Source organism: Bos grunniens, chromosome 9 (genome assembly GCF_055505025.1).
Source record: "Bos grunniens cultivar Pamir isolate PY7600 chromosome 9, Bosgru_T2T1.0, whole genome shotgun sequence".
NCBI lineage: Eukaryota > Metazoa > Chordata > Mammalia > Artiodactyla > Bovidae > Bos > Bos grunniens.
The window spans coordinates 53,790,018-53,813,305 of NC_141173.1; the positions used below are offsets into that span (position 1 = coordinate 53,790,018).

The window sequence follows — 23,288 nt, forward strand, 5'->3', positions numbered from 1 at the left end:
GACACACTTGAATAGGGTAATAATTGAATTTTACATAAACATCCACCTCCTCTAACCCATACTTTCTGAGCACTGGTGATACCAAGTCAGAGAAGCTGGAGATTCAAATGTCCAGAAAGCTACATTTATTGATAGAGATTAGAGGTTACCTAGGGTGGAGGGGGAGTGGAAATAACTCTGAAGGGGCACAAGGCAGCTTTGGGCGTTGATAGAAATGTTCTAGAAGTGGGCTGAGGTGACAGCTGCACAATTCTATACACATTGACTAAAAACTATTGAACTGTACACTTACAATCTGTAAATTAACCCTCCATAAATCTGGTCTTTAAAGTGATGAGAGCTGTGGAAAGGGGACAGTAATACAGGGTAAGGAGAACTGAGAATGAAGAGGGGGGTGAGGATAGTTTATATTTTCAGTAGGTGATGGCAGTGGGCCTCAGTGAGAAGGTGACATTTGAGCCAAGACCTGAAGGAGGTAAGGGAGGGTGTCTGGGGACAAGCAGGAAGAGGAGCAGTCCAGGCACAGGAAACCTGGGACGGTGTGTGCAGGTTCTAAAGAAGAAAAGGAGGCCAGCGAGACCAGGGCAGAAGTGGGCAGGAAACAGTAGAAGATGAAGAGAGGGGACAGGAGGGGAAAGATGGTGTGGACTGTGTTGCTTCCTGGGATGAAATCTATTGGAGGTTTGAGCAAAAGAGGAAGGTGATCTAACTCTGGTTTTAGAAGGATCACCCTGGCTGTGGTATTGGAAACAGTCTATAAGAGGCAAGGGTTTCCCAGGTGGCACTAGTGATAAAGACCTAGCCTGCCAATGCAGCACACACAGATATGGGGGTTTGATCCCTGGGTGGGAAAGATGTCTGGAGGAGGAGCCTGGTGGGCTACAGTCCATGGGGTCGCAAAGAGTTGGACACGATTGAGCAACTAACACTACTACAAGAGGCAAAGGAGACCCCCTGAGAATCTGTTACAGTAGTTTAAGCATCAGCTGGTGCTGACTGGGGCAATGGTAGGAGCAGGAATATGGTGAGAAACCGTCAGATTTTGGGTGCATTTTGAAGGTAAAACCAATAGAATCTCCTGACTGCCTAGATGTGAGTTGTTCGAGAAAGAAGTAAGGCTGACTCCACAAGGCTCTGCGCCTGAGTAAAGATGGGGAAGCTCTGGAGGAGGCAGGTTTGGAGGAAAAAAAACAAAAAAGCATGTACTGGGAAGTTTGCTACTAAAATATATTATATATGCCAAAGGCAAAACACATAATTTTTGTAACTTTCTCTTAAAGGTCAATTTCATTACAGGGTTTCCTTCCAACATATTCATCAGTTGGGGTATTCTAGAGAATGAATTGGCCACGCAAAATTTAGAAATGTCTATTTAAAATCCTGATTCTTGGCCTTCTTTTTATCCTTAGGACTGTTGAACAGCTTATTTTCTTATAACTCCTTAATTATACTTCTAATCACATCAGACTTACCCTGCCTGGAAAGGTCCTGCTGTTGGTCGAAGTCAACCAACAAAAAAGAGCAGTGACACCAATGAGAGTCACTCATCCCTCAGTGATTCTTAATAGAGCTGTTGAGCTGAGAAAAGGCCCTATCAATGAATTCTGAGATATATTAATGAGCTTTAACTCCTATAAAAATATCAACTTTAGAGCAAAATCCATGAAGCATCACAAAGAAGTGCTGAAAATCAAGGTCAGTCTCTCCTGTAGTTATTTCTCCTTACAAGAAAGCTTCCCTAGTGGCCCAGATGATAAAGACTCTTCCTGTAATGCAGGAGACCAGGGTCCGATCCACGGGTCGGGAAGATCCCCTGGAGAAGGGAATGGCAACCCACTCCAGTATTCTTGCCTGGAGAATCCCATAGACAGAGGAGCCTAACAGGCTCCAGTCTATGGGGTCACAAAAGTCAGACACAACTTAGCAACTAAACCACCAAACCACCAGAAGAAAGCCACCATAAGGAGATGAAAGTAGAAAACATTAAAGTCCTCGCTGCGGGTTTAAATAACACCTACTTTCATTTCACGATGTAAAACACAAATTTTTCTTTCTTGCACCTCTAAATTTCTGTGTGTGTATTTGGTTCCCTCGATTTATTCTACACATTTGGCCACCGGACTTCTCCGTGTGATTATTATCATTAATAAATGAGTTAGAAATACACAGTAGACTCAGCAGCTGTGCCCAAGGCCATTACTTCCTCTAATTTGGCACAGATGGCCAAAAAGATACTTTTGGCAGAACAGCCGAGTGCTAACCACCTAATGAAGCTACAGCCTTAAAAACCAATTGATGGTAAATACAATTGTATAGTTAACTTCGCCCTTATCTGTCTCTCCTGTCCTTGACACAAAAGGCAGAAGAAAGCATATACCCTAAATCCAATTTGGTAAAGCTCTAAACATGCCATTTCATCTCATTTTCCAGGGAGGAAAAGGTAACTCAACAAAACAATTCCAGTTCTAAAATGGTCATTCTTTAGGTCAAAAGACTATTTCTTCAACTCAAAAATAATCTTGCAAAAGAGATTAAGCTGGTTTGTACCTAACTCAATAACAGAGAAACCATCACAACAGTCATAATAATGATTAGAATGATCACAGACAAATAAATATAAGTATGATCTGCCCTTCTTTCATATACTCATATGCCTTAAAATGACTTCTCTTATATTTACAAATAGGCAACATCCTCACCATTCATAACTCTTCTCTCTTTTCTCTGATCAAAATCATGTATAATTTCATAAATGTCTCATAACAAGGCCTCCTTTTCTCCTTATATATATGCTGGTGCTTAACAGTTGCATGTCTCCTCAAAATGCCTAATATTCAAGTATTTTGATGCTTTAAGATGATGATAATTAAGACAGTCATGAAATTTCCCTTAGACATAAAAAATCCACACACACAGTCACATTGTTTCAGCCAGTTTCTAAGAACAGAATTTTAAATTTAAAAACCTATATTTAAAAAAAAAAAAAACCCTGAAAAACACCTTCTAAACTGTCCCTAAAACAAAGAGCAAACAACAATTCAAAATAATGGTTTCTCTGCTCCCAAAATCCTGATGTAAAGATCTACACTATTGTGCCACAGTTCACTACTTTTAATCAATGACTCATAGGATTTCATCCCCTGTGGAAATTGTATTCTCCATTTGGCTTATATAATGTCATGTAATCACTATCAATGCTCTAAATCTAAAAAGGTATAAAATAAAAAGCATCTCATTTCATCTTGTGCAGAAATGTCTGGTGTGATCCCTCAAAAGGGAAGAGTGTTAGTCACTTAGTCGTGTCCAACTCTTCGTGACCCCAAGGATTGAAGCCCCCCAGGCTCCTCTGCCCATGGGATTCTCCAGACGAGAATACAATGGGTTGCCATTCCCTTTTTCAGGGTATCTTCCCAACCCAGGGATCAAACCCAGGTCTCAAAAATCTGTCTGCAATGCAGCAGACCCAGGTTTGATCCCTGGATTGGGAAGATCCCCTGGAGAAGGGAATGGCAACCCACTCCAGTATTTGTGCCTGGAGAAGCCCATGGACAGAAGAGCCTGGTGGGCTACAGTCCATGCAGTCACGAAGAGTAGGACAGGACTAAGCGACTAAACACACACAAAGAAATGTCCATTTTTAAATCAATCAAACTACTTCATTGTTGGGTAATATTACAATGAGGATATTCACAAAGATGTTCTCTGTAATAATTCACCTGATTTAGTTGTACACAAATCTGAGTTTGCTGCTAAGTCACTTCAGTCGTGTCAGACTCTGTGCGACCCCATAGACGGCAGCCTACCAGGCTCCCCCGTCCCTGGGATTCTCCAGGCAAGAACACTGGAGTGGGTTGCCATTTCCTTCTCCAATGCATGAAAGTGAAAAGTCAAAGTGAAGTCACTCAGTCGTGTCCGACTCTAGCAACCCCATGGACTGAAGCCTTCCAGGCTCCTCTGTCCATGGGATTTTCCAGGCAAAAGTACTGGAGTGGGGTGCCATTGCCTTCTCCGAAATCTGAGTTTAAAATCCTAAATTCTGTTTCAGCAGTGGAGATATTAATCACACATAACCACTCTCATCCAGGGCACTTGTTTAGTAAAGCATTGCCTGCAACGTTTAAATGCCGATTGAGTATCCAGAGAGCATTGTGACTCAGGACTTATTTGCTGTGTTATTTTTTGTTAAATGTGAATGAAAAGAAAACCGAGGCCCAGATCCAGGGGGCCCGGTGGGTCCTTGGGAGCCAGGAACAGGAGCAGAGTGTGACCAGGTCCCTGTGCTTTTGACCTGCAGCTCTGGGATTAGGCCCACCATGAGAATCACTCAGGAAAGGTGTCCTAATACACTGAGCCTAAGCAACCAACATAGCTTACAATACAAAAAAATATAGAGATTCCAGGAATCTGTATTTTTAAAACAACTTCAGGTCCTTCTGAGGATCAGCCTCGTTGCAACATTAGGGCTGGACTTACTTGCAGAACAGTGATCAAGTATGATTTTCTAAAGCAAGGTTCCAGAACAACCAAACAAGCCAATAATACAGCTCTTTTTTTTTTTTTTTATAAACAGAGCTTTTAAAAAACATCCAATTTTGTTCTCATGATTCTATTATCCCAGTTTATAAAGAAGGAGACTCGGGCACAGAGCTCCCCTGGCAGAGCTGGAAACAAGAACACTCTGACTCCGAGGGCCTCTGCCCTCCTGATCCACCTCACTATGCCTCACCTCATGTACGGAAATATGATCAGTGAAGGATTTTCGTTCTGCCCTGGGACCCAAGCAAACACAGGTAAAAGCAGCCTCAAGAAGAGGCCTTGTCAATACTGGCACTGCCCTCAGAAAGCCTGGGAGCTGGCCTGGGAGGGAAATATGGCTGATTCTTGTGAGATTCTCTTTCCTGGCTAAGATACTGATATGTGCTTTGTCACCATTTAGAAAGGCCAACCATGAGGTTCCAGATAAGAAGAGAAGAGAACTAAAAAAGTTCTTGAGTCAGTGATATCTGGGCTTCTTAAATATCTTGGTCCTCATTGGTTACTGTCCAACCCTCTTAATGGGCTCATTTAATGCTGAGATACAAGAGGTCCTCTTTCATCCTTGCCTCTGTCTCTTCATCAATCAACACATAAATACACAAAAGGAACAGTATACCAATAGCTGCAGATTGAGGCACTGCAAGTTTGCACATGAGCAAAGAATGACAGCAACAAAATTCTGAAGCAATCACAGAATATTGATATTTTCCAAAATGGGGTCAACATAGAGGAAGTAGAAGAACTCTAAGAATACAGTGCCTGAAAAGAAGAACACAGTAAGCAAGGCACATATTGAGGAGATCTGGGAATTTCATGCCCCATTAGGTCCAAGGGCAAAGTATGTCCTCATTTACAAAAGCAATACATACCGCTGATGCTACTATGTAGCTGAACCATGTACTGACTCCTCTTGTCCCAATTCCATGCTTACCAGACATTCAGCCACAAAGAGAGATGGTGCTGGTCAAAGAGTTCCACCCACATCTACAAACCCCTTGGCAGTTACATGCATTAAAAATATTCCATTTTAAAGCAATTAATAATATGCAATGACTATAATTTACAGACTTCTGGAGAGCAATATTGATAGAACAACATGAAACAGAAATCAGAAGTTGACAACTCTGTGAAATATGACAAGTTAAGAAAATTTTAACCATAAAACCCTATGGATGACACATTCACAAATTATAGAGTTTCAGTAAAAAGTGAAGTTAAATGCTGTGTAGAAAGGCCTAAGGACTGTGCATGAGTTTCTCAAATGATATTTGGTCAATTGGGAAGCCCTATCTCTAGACGCTATGAAATACCTTCAGGAAATGATAAACAGCTTTGACCTAAAGCTAAAGACGATAAGCTGTGCCCAAATTAAATCAGACTGTAGTTAATGTTTCCATAGAAGGAAAAACCAAAACTTTCATTCCATAATTCTTTAGGCTCTGTATTCTTTAAAAAAAAAAATCAGCCATATCAGCTCAAAGATATCAGTCTGAGAAAGACTAGTGAATCTTTGCTGTTGAGGGGTTACTGGGTTACATCTACACTACTGCCTATCACAAAAACAGCATCTTTTTTTTTTTGTTTAAGTCTCTTTCAGGGAATGTCAGACAGAACAGATGAGGATGCAAGTCAATGAGAGACTCTATCAAAATAAATCTCTTCCATTTGGATATCTACCTCAATTATGAACATGAATCTCTAAAATAATAACCACAGCTGTCACTTGGGAAGTGGTTGAGAATATGCTCATATTTAAAGGCTCTTTTTCCTTAGCAGTATGATTTTAGAACTTTGTTAGTATCTGAATTGGATGCAAACACAAGATCTGGTACTGATATCATCTTGGCTACCATATTTTTCATCCTGGAATTCACACCTCACTGTAATTAATATCTACTACATACTGAATCTTTTTAAAAATTTTACTATATTCTCTTCTGGCTTCTTAGAGAGTAAAGAAATAGGTAAAGGATATTCTGTCTTTGACAAACGATCACAAATTCAGCATGAACAAATTCCCTAAGCCCTTATTTTAGGTATCTAAATTGATGCTACTTACTATTAAATATATATTTGAATTATTAAATTGCAACATATTTAAAGAAACACCGAAATAAATACATACACATATACATGCATATATGTATGAGTTTCTTAAATGTGCATGTTTCTCAAATGACACATGTAGCACAAGAAACAGCCTTTTCTGTAAATGAAATGCTCTATAATTCACTGTATGATAAAAACAGAACTTAGCTTGGTATTTTGTTGTTCAGTCGCTAAGTCATAACTGACTCTTTGTGACCCCACAGACTGCAGCACACCAGGCTTCCCTGCCATTGACTATCTCCCAAAGTTTGCTCCAATTCATGTCCACTGAATCCATGGGGTGTATAGTTTCCTAAAATTACTGCTCATGCTACTGTTCTATAAATATTTTTTGTTATTAATACTACAAAAGTCACCAGTATGGTAGGCTGCCAGTAGCCCCCACTGCTTCCTGAGTTACCTCAGGCCTGTGAGCTGGGGGATAACCTCGAAAGAATTCAGGACACACTAACCTCATCTGTGCTTCTAGGTTGTCAGAGAATCTAACGATATCCAAAAAAAGAGGAAGATCACTCTGCCATTTGTGAAGATGAGGACTTGCTTGGCAGGGGCAAGGGAGAGGGGACAAAAAATGGTACAGAGGAAAAAGGGAAAAAAAAAAAAGATTTAACTTTTAGAAAGTATTCTCTTCAGGAAGACTTTAATCCTATCTGACTTGAAAGTGAATTTGAGGAGTTTTTTTCTTTGAGCCTGGGGAGCTCTTGACCTTTTCATAAAATTTACATAATTCAGCATGAAGGGAAACCCCAGGTTGAATAGAAAGATGTTGGCAGCAAGAACTTGACCTCACAGAAATGGTAAGAGGTCTGTACCCACCAGATACTAGGTGCTGCTTTTACTAATCCACAGGGGACACAAGAGGCAGCTTTGTGCTTCCACAGAGGGGGTCCCCTGAAGAGATCCTAAAATAAAGTCCCAGTGAGTTGCCTCTGTGGGGAAAACTGACGCTCCCTCTTTTTCCCTGTGGCTCCAGGAACAGCGGAAAAGAGAGGGGAGGCTTGCCAAAGCCTCTGACAGACATAACCCCAACACCTAAGCAGTCCACTGCTCACTCAAACTCTCTTAAGGCTGATGGACCATATTAAGACATTTTATATACTGTGAAAGTCACTCAGCAGTGTCTAACTCTTTGCGACCCCATGGACTATAGTCCATGGAATTCTCCAGGCCAGAATACTGGAGTGGGTAGCCTATTTCTTCTCCAGCGGATCTTCCCAACTCAGGAATCGAACCAAGGTCTCCTGCATTGCAGACAGATTCTTTACCAACTGAGCTATCGGGGAAGCCTTTTATATACTAACAGAATATAAAATTTAAGTGAATTCTACCCTCATGTTGAGGAAAGAAAAGGTAGGCAGCGAAGGGGAGGCAAAGGGAAGGAATTAGTGAGTACTGAGATTTTATTATGCACCAGGCATTGTGCTAGATGTTTACTACACATATCCTATTTAGTCTCAGAATAGTCCGGTTATCAGCGTAATAGAGTTCCCATTTTACAGATGAGGAAAATGAGATTGAGGGGAGATAGATATGTAGCTCGATCCCAGAGCCAGTACCAAGATCACAGAGCCAAGAAGTGTCAGGTTGACCATTTGAATCCAGGCTCCAAGGCTGTGTCACGCTACTTTGTACAGACAATGCACAAGAACTGGAAGAACTAAAATTTATAAATAATAAGATTTCTAAATAATGATTTACAATGAGGCACCAGAACTCACGTCATAAAAACAATTGCAAAATGCCTCCTCCACTGCTCTTGGCATCTGTCCCATTAGCAGTGACTGTGTTCCCACTGAAGCAATCATCCGGGATGGGACTACTTACTCGAACAATATCCTGTAAGCCAGACAGGCTGTGCTGGGGAGTAGAGGGATTATAGGAAAGTCCTGCTTCTAAGTAACTGGAACTAACTCATCTGGCATAGAAAGCAGAATATATTATACCTCAAATAAACATGTAGGAGTAAGTCAAGAGTCGATGAAAACTGCCAAAGATTTTCCTTCTTCATTTAAAAATCATCTTATCAGTCAGTAATTCCAACCCTGCAAAACGTCGTTAGGCAAATTCACAGCTTTCCGTGCTTTCACCATATGCAGAACTAATCTGACTCCAAGTCAGGTTTGCAAAACTGTTATTTTTTTATACATAGTTCTTTTTAAAATCTTACCAAGATTTACAGCACCATATGTCTAAATCAAGTTAAGCTAAATGCATTAATGCATCACAATGTGCATATGAAACAAGACAAAAGAAAGACAAAGAGAGCTGAGTGCTTCTTCTACCTCCTAGGTAAAGATCTTGGCAAGTAGGGTATGAGCATGAAGGACCCCATCAGAAGGACAGAACCAGGAAATACATGAACAAAATTAATTTCAACTATTAATTCCCAATAAGAGGGTGTTCTGGGATAAATTCTCAAGTTCTAGTCTCCAAACTGGAAGAAATTCTCAGATAACACAAATCAGATATAGAAGGAGGGAAGCGGGTGTAATGCACTGCCTGACACAGAGACAGAACCAGGTCTGTCTCCACTGTCACCAAAAGCTCCATTTAATAAGAGGGAAGGGGATTCTCCTGGTGCCAAGGCAGGGGATGTGGGTTTGGTCCCTGGTCCCAGAAGATATCACATGCCACGGTGCAGCTAAGCTGGTGTGTGCCACAACTACTGAGTCAGCACTCTACTGAAGCCTGAAAGAAGGGCTCCTAACATCACCTGTTCATAATATTTTCCATTACTTGCCAAATATATCTGTGAAGAGCAAATCATCACATTGGCTTATATTGTACTTGACTGGAATTAAAATCCCTCCAACTTCAAAGTGAACTCCTGACAAGCCAAATGTCCTCAGCGCTAGACTCTAGCTGGCTATGTCATGTTTTCTCTTTGATTTCACCCTGTTACTTTGTGCCCATCATTCTAACAGGAGTTCTCCCACCCAGTCATTCCAGATCTAGTACTTGAATTCGAATCTAACTTTCCCTTGTCACATTTTTTTCATACTTCAGTCAAGTAACAAAAAGTTGAACCAAGCAGGATCAAGAACAGAGTACATTTATCTGTCACTAAAGGCTTCTCTCTGAGTGTGAGTATAGATTTCCAAACAGCTAACACACCATACATTTCTCCTCACTTTTCTCCTCACTTATCCCACAGATATGAAATGAGACTTCATAAAAGATGTACCTAACATTAAAATCTCTATTTGCAAGAGTCTTTCTAATCTTTAAGCCTATGATGTTTATACTGATATTTACACTAATAAATGCCTTTTCTCATCTAATTTTCACAATCTCTTTCCCATTTTTAAAAATTCAAATATTTGTTCATTCTAATTGCATTCATATAAAATATCTATAACTTTGCCAACAAAGGTCCATCTAGTCAAAGCTATGTTTTTTCCAGTAGTCATGTATGGATGTGAGAATTGGACCATAAAGAAGGCTGAGCATCAAAGAATTGATGCTTTTGAACTGTGGTGTTGGAGAAGACTCTTGAAGAGTTCCGTGGACTGCAAGAAGATCAAACCAGTCAATCCTAAAGGAAATCAGCCCTGAATATTCATTGGAAGGACTGATGCTGAAGATGAAGCTCCAATACTTTGGCCATCCGATGCAAAGAGATGACTCATTAGAAAAGACCCTGATGCTGGGAAAGATTGAAGGCAGGAAGGGAAGGGGATGACAGAGGACAAGACGGTTGGATGGCATCACTGACTCAATGGACATGAGTTTGAGCAAGCTCTGGGAGATGGTGAAGGACAGGGAAGCCTGGCGTGCTACAGTCCATGAGGTTACAAAGAGCTGGACATGACTGAGTGACTGAACAACAAAATATTTATAAATGTTCCTTTCCATAGAAAAGTGATAATATGAGAGGAAATTATGTGCCAGATGTTGGATGTTAAGAATGCAGACACACCATTGTAGTTAACCAGTATTTGCCATGTACCAGACTCTGTATAGAGATCATGATACTTGGTTCATCCTTTGCCTTAGGTTCACTCTTTTTGAACAATCAGTACTACACTCTCTGGATTCTATGTCTACAACTACCCTCTTGGTCTTATTCACCGACTCGATTTCCCCCACACCCTCTCTATATCCCCAGTTCTTCTTGCTGCATTCCATTTGGAGACAATATCTCTGCCTACATCTTGCATCATCCCTTCAGCTACAATGATGAGCTCATCAATATCAAACATCATGTACATTATCCTCTCAATGAACAATTCCAAATGACTGTCTGGTAGAACCTTCCATCTTTCGACAGCTAAAGGGATCTTCATTTACTATAATCAGACCCACAAAGCCATCAAGGTCTGGCACTAATTCTTCTACACAGGACTTACCTGACCTCCAGAATCAGAAGTTTTAAGATTTTTCTCATATCTGTGTTTCTGTGGAATTCTGTATCTCTGTCATAGCATTTAACACACAACTGCCTCAGAACCAACATTATGTGCATATCTATAACACCCATCAGGAAACTGGCAGAGAAGTGAGGGTGTCAAGTGAGGAGTGTTGTTGAGGTTTAGGGTTTTCTTTCATTGGTCCAATTTAACTTCAAATAATCTTGTTCAATGGTCAAACAGAAATAACATGCTCATTTTACAGGGATGTTATGAAGACAACATGGAAAGCAGTTTGCATGTAAAAGGGGCTGGAAAAGTAAAAGCTTCCAGGAACAATATGCTTGTTTGCTTTGAATCTTTATCTCCCAGCCAGGACTTTGTTTTATTAGTACTGACTAATATCTGCCTGACTCTTTACTCCATGTGCAACACACTTTCAAGAACTGAAAACTGAAATTCACTTATTTATCACTAAAGCCTCCTTCAAGAGAGTAATTTTAGAATGACAGAACTATCAGAAGCTACTGTCCAAATGCTGGCTTTTTCTTTTTTAATGAGACCTTATTTGGATCCACAAAAGAAATGATGGAAATAAAATACCACTCCTTTCTGACCACCAGGTCTGCCTTGATGAAGTCTACGGACATCTCTGTAATTTTGGTAGACATATGAGAAAGTGGCAGCCTCTCAAAAATACTGGCTTCATTATAAGATTAATTAAGGAGTAAACAGAATTTTCTCTGCCAGGGTCCTAAAATCAAATGTCTCTTTGAGTTTCCATTTACATTTGTTCCTTTGGAATCTTGCAATATTTTGTGGTAGGTTTTAGCTAACTAGTAACGTAAATCCTTCAGAGAAGGCAATGGCACCCCACTCCAGTACTCTTGCCTGGCAAATCACACGGACGGAGGAGTCTGGTGGGCTGCAGTCCATGGGGTCGCTAGAGTTGGACACGACTGAGCGACTTCACTTTGACTTTTCACTTTCATGTATTGGAGAAGGAAATGGCAACCCACTGCAGTGTTCTTGCCTGGAGAATCCCAGGGACAGGGAAGCCTGGTGGGCTGCCGTCTATGGGGTCGCACAGAGTCGGACACGACTGAAGTGACTTACCAGCAGCAATGTAAATCCTTAAAAGGAACTTTTCACTGAAAGGTTCAGGATGCTCTTTTTTTCTGTTCAAGTTTTCATTCTACCTCTTCCTACAACAACAAGTAACCAACCGACTTGTTCTGTATGCAGAATAAATTAAATTAGGAGCATGAAACATTTTAAACTATAAATGATTTTGTTTCACCAGATTCAAAAATTCTTCCTCCGGAGCACTGCATGCTCTTTCACTTTCTCTGAGGTATAAGAAAGAGACCAAGGAATCCTCAGAAACAAACTTGGACCTGTTTATTGGATGTTGAGCAATTTTGCTAGAGATTTTAGTATCAAAATCAAGAAACTCTTAATCACTCTCATAATAATGGATGTATTTGTTTACATTAGTATTCTATTATAGAAAAACAGTTTTAAATTGAATGAGACTTCAGTAGTTATGGACAGCAAACCAGTAGGCTCCAGACCACTTGTGGCCCAGATATATTTTTAAAGCAGTCCTTACAGTGTTTTAAATTAAGTGTTAGTCACTCAGTCGTGTCCGACTTTTTGCAACCAGGCTCCTCTGTCCCTGAAGTTCTCCAGGCAAGAATACTGGAGTGAGTTGCCATTTCCTTATCCAGGGGATCTTCCCAACCCAGGAATCCAACCCAGGTCTCCTGCATTGCAGGCAGATTCTTTACTGTCTAAGCCACCAGGGAAGCCCTTTTAAATTAAAGATACTTCAAAAAAAAAAAAAGCTGGAAGTTACTTTTTTTCTTGAAAAAACAAGAACGTTTTAGAGCCAGGGTGGCAACCAGCAACAGGCCAGTAAGAGCTGCCCCATTTAGAGGGGCACATAAGGTTCCAGAGGTCACAGTCCACACCCCCCTCACCCACGTGCCCCCTCCTTGGCCTTACCTTACCTGTTAGACACCTGCACACACTGGACAAGCAGAGCACAGAATTTTCTTAAAGGCAAAGAGCCTGGATCCAAAAAGGGCTTTCGCATTCACTAGCTCTGTGACCTTCACTAGCTCTGAGTCTAGGTCCCTCAGCTTTAAATCGAAGATAATTCCGTGACCCTACAAGGTTGTCATGGGGATTAAAATAGAAATGCACAAAAATACTCTGTAATCTGGAATTGTAAAATGTTTGTCATCATTATTCATTTCTTACTCCCTGTCAGTTACACAAATCCCCTCTACCCACCTCAGTTATTACTGCTTTCCTTCTTTCTCTTACTATTACACTGTATGACACAGCTTAAAATCTAAATAAAAAGAATCTGATGCATTTCCTGGCCTCATTTAATTGGAGAGAGAAAAGATGAACAAATATCAAAGGAAAACAAAATGAACTGTTGAATGCCAGTGGTTATTTCTGTTTGTAATGAAGGCATGAAATTAGTGCAGAGTTTAACTACTGTACTGCTGATCTCTCCGAGTGCTGTGTTATAAGTTCACATTAGGCTCCTGAGACCTCAAGGTAAAACTCACAGCCCAGTTATTAGGGGTTCCTGTGAGACAAACCTCTTCACTGGGCCTCACGCAGTGCTCCAGGAAAGGATCCAGTCCATCACGAAAAAACCCAAAAGTATCTTCAAAGCTTTTCTGGGCTTCTTTCCTCTCTACATGTTAATATAAGCTCTAAAACCTTAGAATATGGTGTATTAAGCCAGGGCACACATTTTATATCTATATCTATACATACAGATGTATGTCAGAAGCCAATAAGAGGAGATATATGTATACACATAGCTGATGCACTTTGCTGTGTAGCAGAAACAACACTGCAAAGCAACTATACTCCAACAAAAAAGGCTACTGCTAATCACCAAAAGAAAAATAATAAGAGACTTGAAAGAAAACAGAATCTTCTCAGAAAAAGGGCAGAGGAGCAGAAAACTGTACTTAAAGAGTAATACCATAAATACAGAAATGTTAGCAAAGATGTATGTTATGAATGCTATCTCCCTACATTAAGAATTCACATACGCATTCCTGTTCTGGTCATTTTACGACAGAAGATCATCCTTGTGTGAGGAATCACAATTAATTCATTTACTGCTTTTTAATGTTAAGACAATCACACAATCACGCTTGAGTGAACTGCAACATATAATGGGAGAAGGGATTCTAATTGGAATCAGCTTTCTTTATAAGATGGGAGTAATTTATGATTTAAGTCACAATCCGCTGAAAAATCACTCTGACGAATCCTTTTTAAAGCACTTCATACAGGGCAATTACCGCTTTTCTTGAAGTTGAATGAACCCTTCGCTTGAATACAGATTGAGTGTCAAATTACCACATGGTCCTCAGTGTACGTTTTGTTTTTTGAAAAAAATCAAAGTAAATAACAGCATTATTTAAGAAACCAGTTCTTTCAACAGACGCCCCAAGACTGATGTTTAAGCAAGTCTCCTTGGCAACCAAGGAGCCAAGTACATCTTGGGCCAGGAGGAAGGGGAAAAGGGACAGCAACTCTAAGGGGTGGGTAGAATAAGTAACCGGGAGTAGTAACTGCTCCCGCTAGACGACGCTGCTAGAAGCTGCACGGGCTGCAAAGCCCCTGAAATTTCAACTCTGATCTCGCCCCCACTGGCTCACAAGCAGACTCCCACCCTCTCCCACCGGTTTGAAGAACCAACTCCGAACAGGTAACGAGGAGAGAGGGTGAGCTGTCTGCGGGGTTACGTACCCGAGGCGGCAGCGCAGGCACCTGGCTCTGGTTGATACACAATGGTCGTACTTCGCCCTACGATGCCCGATGCCGAGGTTAAGAGAAACCGCAGTAGCTTCTCTCTGCCGGTTTGGGGATGCAATTGTGAAGAACGAGCGCGTTAGCGTGTGTGTGCGCGTATGTGTATCCGTGAACGTGTGTGCGAGCGTGTGTATGTGTGTCTGCGCGCTCCCCGACTCTCCCGCAGGGAAACGGTGTTTCCTAGTAAATAAAGGCAGCAGCCAGCCCTACGGGTGGCGCGTCCGGCTAGCTCTGCGCTAGGCGACAGCGTCAGGTTGGGAACGCACCCCCGCGGACCCGCGCGGCTCAGACTGCGAAGCTGCTCCTCCCCCTCGCGCCTCTGGCGAGTCAGCGCGCACGCTCGCCCCGCCCCCCGGCGAGCACGCGCGCCCCACCCCCAGCATCCCGAGGCGCGCACGCCGCGCACCTCCGTCCCCTTCCTAAGGAGAGCCAGCGCGCGCCCGCTCTCTCCGGAAGCCTACCTCCCCCGTGCTGCACCTTTCTTGCTTTCTGGCACCTGCGCTGCCCACTGCTGGGTCGCTTGGACCGCCTGCCGTTTCAGCAGCGTTGCCTCCTGCGACGACCGAGACACCGGGAGCCAGCCTGCCTGCTCCCAGACTGCCTCCCAGGGCTAGAGAGCGACCTACCGGAACAAATGGCCGTGACCCCAACTTGCAGTAGCCGCGAGCTCTGGTCCTCTGCTTCCCTCCCCCCGACCCAACTAACTTGTAAAGTTCAAATTTCCCCTTTTCCTAGTGGCCGCTTTGCAGGACCTATATCTCGGCCCTCCTTAGAATAATACACTTTATGGTACTGTTGAAAAGGGCTTTCCAGTAACCTTAAGAAATGACAGGGGATCCCAGGGTTGGATGGAAGCCTATTTGGTTGCAGCTAACCCAGCATCAAACCTGTAAACAGACAGCATCCCCAGAATACCACCATTAACTTCTGCGGCCTAGCCCACTCTGGTGTCACTTGTGGGTGATTCATGTCATTTTTGTATAAAACATGCTTAGAAGCAAAGTGAATGATTTTGATAGGTAAAATATTATGTTACACTTTGGAATTGAAAAAATTTTATCCAGTATGGAGTTACACAGCCAGTTAACAGTGAAATGGGTGCTTCCCAGGAGGTGCTAGTGGTAAAGAACCCGTTTGCCAATACAGGAGATGTCAGAAACACAGGTTTGACCTGTGGGTTGGGAAGATACCCTGGAGGAGAGCATGGCATCCCACTCCAGTATTCTTGCTTGGAGAATCCCCACAGAGGAGCGACTGAAGCGACTTAACCATGCGTGCATGTAACAGTGAAATGAAACTCTCAATTGAAGTAAACTGTGTTTTGTAGAAGATCAGGATTTAACTTTTAGGAAGATGGAATTTCACAGTTGAGTCTCTTCGCTTGCAGGTTCTTCCACTGTCGGGCTAGGAAACAGTGCCCTGATCTATCTGAGGTGTCCCTAACATTCTCATTAGTCTCAATCGTTCAGCAATTTTTTTTTGCTCAATCCACACTGACTCCCTTGTAGCCTCTCTGGCCATTCAGTGCTTCATTGCATTGGTCTTGAAATTTGGACTTTAGATCCTCAGTCCTACTTGTCTAGCAGTCCTGGACACCAAGATGGGCAGAGGGAGAAGAATGACAGACTGGTTACAAACATTAGGTGCAGTGTCATTTTCTAGAATTTTTCATAAGCAGTTTTACATTTTCCATTAAGTCTTATTTTATACCAGAAGTTCAAATGTCGAACCACACTTGAACCTAAATTCTGACAATGACTTAGTGTCAATAAATACAACACTCCCTTAACATTAGTAAAGTATTTTGAAGGTGCTTAAAATTTAAACTCATCTATAGCATAATGATTAGATTATCTGTTTGTTTATAGAATTGTTCAGTCACTAGGTTGCTAAGTCGTGTCTGACTCTTTGTAACCCTATGGACTGAAGCCTGCCAGGCTTCCCTGTCCTTCACTGGAATAAATAGAAGCTATTTATTAAAAAAAAAAATAGAAAAGCAAAGACAATAACTGTATTTACAGAGAAAAAATATGTCACCAACTCACTACCTGTGCGACTATAGAAGGGTTTCTTACTGCTCAAGCCTAGTCTGTCTTGTTCATCATTGTATTCCTATAAGCTAGCAGAATGCCTGTCATATATTGGGGGCTCAGTTAATATTGTTGATGCATAGATATTGAAGTTTAAAGAAGAAAATTTATATTGTCTATTAAAATGTTTAGTTCAGAGAGGGCAATTTTCTCCTAAATGCCTCCTTTAGACTGATTTAAAGTACAGTTTTTTAATTTAAGATGTATTTTATTTCTCTGAAATAAGACTTGGCATTTTGTTAAACAGCCGTAAAAACTCAATCCAAGTGTGTTTTCTAATATACTCTGTTACCAGAACAAATAGATTTTAGGCACTGTTTCTCCCTTGGGCACCGATTGCAGCCATGAAATTAAAAGACGCTTACTCCTTGGAAGGAAAGTTATGACCAACCTAGACAGCATATTAAAAAGCAGAGACATTACTTTGCCAACAAAGGTCCGTTTAGTCAAGGCTATGGTTTTTCCAGTGGTCATGTATGGATGTGAGAGTTGGACTATAAATAAAGCTGAGCGCCAAAGAATTGATGCTTTTGAACTGTGGTGTTGGAGAAGACTCTTGCGAGTCCCTTAGACTGCAAGGAGATCCAACCAGTCCATCCTAAAGGAGATCAGTCCTGGGTGTTCAGTGGAAGGACTGATGTTGAAGCTGAAACTCCAATACTTTGGCCACCTGATGCGAAGAACTGACTCATTTGAAAAGACCCTGATGCTGGGAAAGATTGAGGGCAGGAGGAGAAGGGGACGACAGAGGATGAGATAGTTGGATGGCATCACCAACTCAATGGACATGAGTTTGGGTGGACTCTGGAAGTTGGTGATGGACAGGGAGGCCTGGTGTGCTGAGGTTCATGGGGTCACAAAGAGTTGGACATGATTGAGCGACTGAACTGGACTGAACTGAACTGAACATATGGTAGTTCTCTTTGTTAAGAAAATAGTTTAAAACAATGCTTCACAAAAGCTATGCAAAAAAAAATTTTGAGCTCTTAAAATGTATTTCACAGAATGATCAGTGTAGGGCTTCAACTGTCAATAATTAGATGTTTTCCCTGTTTCAGTCTAGTGATATAAGACATAAGTTTCCACTCCAGAACAAACACCTGTCATGGTTGCCTTGTCCCATAGCGAATGAGGAGCTCAGTGTCATTCTTAATACCTCTGTCATGGTTTTCTGTCATAAGCCAGTAGTGACATGAAGGAGTTGCTGAGCCAAATTTCTAATTATTCTTCCAAGGGAAACAGATCATTATAAATTATGCCTAAACCAAAATTGATTTTTTCTTGGCTGATACTCTGTAGTTCTCAAGTGGAAAATACAAAATAACTAGCTTAACAAAACACCTCAATTTATTCAGTTACCTTTTGGGTACATTTTGTAGCTAATTCATTCTACTTATTGGAAGCTGCTGCTGCTGCTAAGTCGCTTCAGTTGTGTCTGACTCTGTGCGACCCCATAGACAGCAGCCCACCAGGCTCCCCCGTCCCTGGGATTCTCCAGGTAAGAACACTGGAGTGGGTTGCCATTTCCTTCTCCAATGCGTGAAAGTGAAAAGTGAAAGTGAAGTCGCTCAGTCATGTCCGGCTCTTAGCGACTCCATGGACTGCAGCCCACCAGCCTCCTCCGTCCATGGGATTTGCCAGGCAAGAGTACTGGAGTGGGGTGCCATTGCTTTCTCCGTATTGGGAGCTAGTGTCACTCAAAACTAATAATACCATGGGAAAATCTTTTACCATTAATATTTTTGATATTTATATTCTCTGCCACATTATCTGGTACCAAACACTGTTATTTATGTTGTTTTTAGCCTAATTCAGTATAATCAAGTAGACACATAATGGATGCTTAGAAAATATTTACTGTTCTGAACACAAAATAGTCCTTGCCCACAAGACAGAATATTCTAAGTGCTCTACTAAATAAGTACAAACAAAATACAAAAGGGGTTCTTAGTCATCATTAGGGGAGGCAACTTCTAAAATAAATTGAATTTTTTCCATGTATCGGATTAACAAAGATGTAAAAAGATGATAATATCCAGTGTTAGAAAATGGGTAAATAAGAACGTGAATGCACATGGATACAAACACTTTGGATGACAACTTGCCTGTATTTACATTTTTTTAATGCACATTCCTCTTGTTAGAGCAATTCTACTTCTAGGAATTTATCCTGGGGTTACTGTTGGTTTGCAAACTCCCCTCATACATGGAGGGGAAGGAGAGACTGAAAAAAGAGGCAGACCACTCCAGATTGGGAGGTGGCTGGTTTAATAAACAAGGGAACTTACACAGGAGTAGATCTCTACACCTGCCCTCTAGAACCTTCAAAGTTTATATAGAGGCCTTAATGGGGTTCCATCACACACGTCATTCAGACAATCTCAACAATGCTTTATTCTTTCAAGGCTATGTTCTTGGAACAGCTCCCAGTGTAGGAAAGATGGGCAGAATATGCATTCCAAGAATGAGGGAGGCGATGAGGAGCCTTCAATTGCCTGAGTCCATCTCATGAGTCAACCAGTGGTTACGTCCTCTCCATGACCTCCTCCAGGACTTACCTCTATAGAAAAATGAAAAACTGGGTGGAAGATCTAAGTAGACATTTCTCCAAAGAAAACATACAGATGGCCAAAAAGTGCATGAAAAGATGCTCAACATCATGAACTATTAGAGAAATGCAAATCAAAACTATAATGGGGTATCACCTCACACTGGTCACAATGGCCATCATCAAAATAATGTGTGTGTGTGTGTTCAATTGTTGTCATGTCCAACTCTTTGCAACCCCATGGACTGTAACCCACCAGGCTTCCCTGTCTACAAACAATAAGTGCTGGACAGGGTGTAGAGAAAAGGGAATCCTATACTGTTGGTGGGAAGGTAAATTAATGTAGCCATTATGGAGGTTCCTAGAAAACTAAAAATAGAGATCGTTACATAACCTCATACTATGTCATGATGCAACAATCTCACTCCTGGGCATATATCTGGAGAAAACCATAATTTGAAAAGAAACATGTACCCCAGTGTTCATTGCAACACTGTTTACAATAGCTAGGACATGGAAGCAACATAAATGTCCGTCAGCAGAGGAGTGGATAAAGAAAAAGTTGTACATATATACAATGGAATATTACTCAGCTATAAAAAGCAACAAAATAATGCCATTTGCAGCCACATGGATGGAGCTAGAGATTGTCACACTGAATGAAGTCAGAAAGAGAAAAATATCACGTGATGTTGTTTATATGTGGAATCTGAAAGAACTGTACAGATGAGCTCATTTACAAAACAGAAGGAGTCGCAGATATAGAAAACGTACTTATGGTTATCAAGGGGAAAAGTCAGGGGCATAAATTGGGAGGTGGGGATTGACATATACACACTATCATATATAAAATAGATAATAAGAACTTACTGTATAGCATAGGGAACTCTACTCCATACTCTGTAATGACCTATGTGGGAGTGCATATATGTATATGTATAACTGATCCACGTTACTGTACAGCAGAAGCTAACACAACATTGTAAATCAACTATACAGCAATAAAAATTAATTTTTTAAAAATGCAAATATTATGTAAAAGAATGTTCATGATAGTCAAAAGAAACAGGGAAAGAGAAAAAAATAGAGAGAGGGAGGGGTCCAGGTGGAGCACATTAGAATCCATTATTTGGAGACAAGTCAAATTATTAGGATACTATGTGGTTATTTTAAAAAATAAGTAGATCTTTAAACACTAATGTCAAAGGTGTATTACTAAATGTAAAAAAGCAAGTTGAAGATCAATAGGAATAATATGAACTAACTTGTATAAAAGCAGAGCAAGAGTGGGAGGAGAGGAGGGAGATGTGTACATAAAAATATATTTTTTCATTTTACTGGCTCAGGTGGAAAGGGGTGAATCTCAAGCAGTCAGGAAGTCCTGACATCAGTCAGGCCACCCTGGCAACTACATAACTATGGGTCTGTTAGTCACTCAGCTGTGTCTGACTCTTTGTGATTCCATGGACTGTGGCCCACCAGGCTTCTCTATCCATGGAATTGTCCAGGCGAGAATACTGGAGTGGGTTGCCATTTCCTCCTTCAGGGGTCTTCCTAACCAAGGGATAGAACCTGGGTCTCCTGCATTGCAGGCAGACTCTTTACCAGCTGAGCCACCAGGGAAGCCCTCTACATAACTATCTGCATATAAGCCTGATAAGGATATAAGACTAAAACACACACATATATAAACTGACCCTATACTTCCAACACTTGGTAAACAAAGACCCAAGATTTCTCCCTTTCAACTCTGATTCCATACTCTTTCCTGACTTTCTCCTTTTCTTTTTGGCCATGGTCACAAACCAATCGCAATATTTTGCTGAGTCTCCTGTATTAGTCACAGTTCGTTGAATTCTGTTTTCAGTGGCAGACACTGATTCTGAATCACTTAAGCAAGAATGCACTTTCTTGGACGGGCACTGGTGACTCAGCAAATAGAGAAGGGCTGGGAGGGAAAGTCCAAAGAGCCAAGCTTTGAAAGACCAGAAACCCAAAATAATATCATTCTAGCCAAGATTCAAATTCCCAGGAGAGTCTATAATTAAGCCAGTCTAGGTCCTAAGTCCATCATGATGTGGTTTGTGATTGGAGAGGCAGTGGTGAGGGATGGATTTGACCATATGGAATGGAATGGGAAAGAAGTAGTTCCCAAAAGGAAAGGAGTAGTGAAGTTCTCGCCCCCGGCCCCCCACCCTACCCCCACCCCCCTCCAAAAAGGCAAGGGATGCTGGGCAAGCAAAACCAGTGACTGTCCATTACTGCTATCTTTTAAATGGAGACAAAACTAAAGAATTTTTATTTCCTTTTATTATCTACTCTCCCACCCTTTGACTGCTTCAAAATATATTTCAGATGGGATTGAAGCTATTTGGAAGCAAATTGATGAAAGTTCTTTTTAAAATTTATATTTATTTATTTGACTGTGCCGTATCTTAGTTTCAGCATACAAACTCTTAGTTATGGCCTATGGAATCTAGTTCCCCAGCGGGGATCACGCCTGGGCCCCCTGCATTGGGAGTGCGAAGTCTCAGCCACTGGACCACCAGGGAAGTCTCCAAAATTCTTTTCGGTGATATACATTCTTTTAAAAGTGAAGAGTAACCTATGAAATACAAGGATGACACCTCAGGAACCCTGTTTAGAAAAATTGTCTCCCTTATGTTTAGGCCACCTATTGCGGAATTTAAAGGGAACACTTGATGGTACATCAAAATTTTAGTTTCTAAGTTTAGAACTATCTGTGTGGGATCAATTTTCACAGAAAGTTCAAGACCATCTTACATTAGTATAATGCAGATGAAAGTTCCTAATGCTTTGAAAATTCTAATCCCACAGCAGCAATGTATGAATTTAAGCATGCCATTAAGAAAAAAATTAACGTCATTCATTAAATTCATTCTTTCATTCAATCATTACTAATGTTTCCCAGGTCACATCAGCCTAAAGGTAAAATAGGTCATGCAGCTGTCAAAAATAACAAAAATATTTTTCCAGCTTCAGCCTGCCACTTAACAGAAAGCATCAGCCCCACTTCAAGTTGTCTCAAAGGTATTTTACCCAGGAGCTCTGATGACTCACCCGGCGTATCTTTGGTAACAGAAGAGGCAGCCTTTTTGCTGCAGACACAGTACATGCGGCTTCCACTCATGCCTTGGACATCAACTCTTGTCCTTTTACTGACTTTGTTTTTCCTTAACACCTCCTTTCTTCCAGAACAAAGGCAATCTTGCCTTCCACAGGCATAATGTCTGGAGATGTTAGTGTTTTTCATGACTGCAGAAGGAGGATGCTACTGGCATCTAGAGGATGGAGCTAGGGATGCTACCAAATACTCTGCAGTGCACAGAACAGCCCCTCACAACAAGAAATATCTGGGCCAAAATGCCAATAGTGCTGAGGCAGAAAGACCTGAGTCTCAGAAAGCTGGCCTACAGGACAATCTGAGAAACAGTAGCTCTTCCATTCTCAAAAATCACCTCTGGTATTTTTAAGCTAAACATGCTCCTCCTCTTTGCCTCTCCTTAGAATGATAGGATTCTTTCAACATTAAAAGCAGACTTGCCTCCTCTTTAGAGAATGTAATGATCATCTGAGACACTGAACAAGAAACAGTCTCTCTGTCATAGCTATTGTTTCCTGTTACCACACTTTTTCCGGCCCAATCCTCCTTCTGGTAACAGATCCGGCTGCCTTGACCTCGAGGGGTGGGCCTATAACTCAGGTGAGCCAAACAATAGGCCTTCCCCAGGTTTTTCTTTTTCACTCAAGCTGAGGAAAGAGAATCTCTTTTCTGGCCTCATG

General features: G+C 41.3%; 1 protein-coding gene and 1 long non-coding RNA gene across 25 annotated transcripts in view; both read right to left on the reverse strand.

Moving 5' to 3' along the window:
• The window catches only part of KLHL32 (kelch like family member 32), a 216,073-nt gene extending 200,864 nt beyond the window's left edge, over positions 1-15,209 (reverse strand). For 11 of the 24 annotated variants that reach the window (XM_086317643.1, XM_086317639.1, XM_086317630.1 and 8 more), the window contains exon 1: positions 14,784-15,184. The gene's annotated coding sequence lies outside the window, so the exon portion shown is untranslated. Of the gene's footprint in view, positions 1-14,783 lie in introns of all 24 variants that reach the window. The other 13 variants (XM_086317646.1, XM_086317644.1, XM_086317633.1 and 10 more) reach the window with 6 other exon arrangements.
• A 6,667-nt stretch (positions 15,210-21,876) lies between these two features.
• Positions 21,877-23,248, reverse strand: LOC147365969 (uncharacterized). Its single transcript, XR_015133091.1, has 2 exons — positions 22,566-23,248; positions 21,877-22,089 (listed from the first exon to the last, which is right to left on the reverse strand). It is a non-coding gene; the product is annotated as an uncharacterized LOC147365969 (long non-coding RNA).
• Positions 23,249-23,288: the final 40 nt, after the last annotated feature.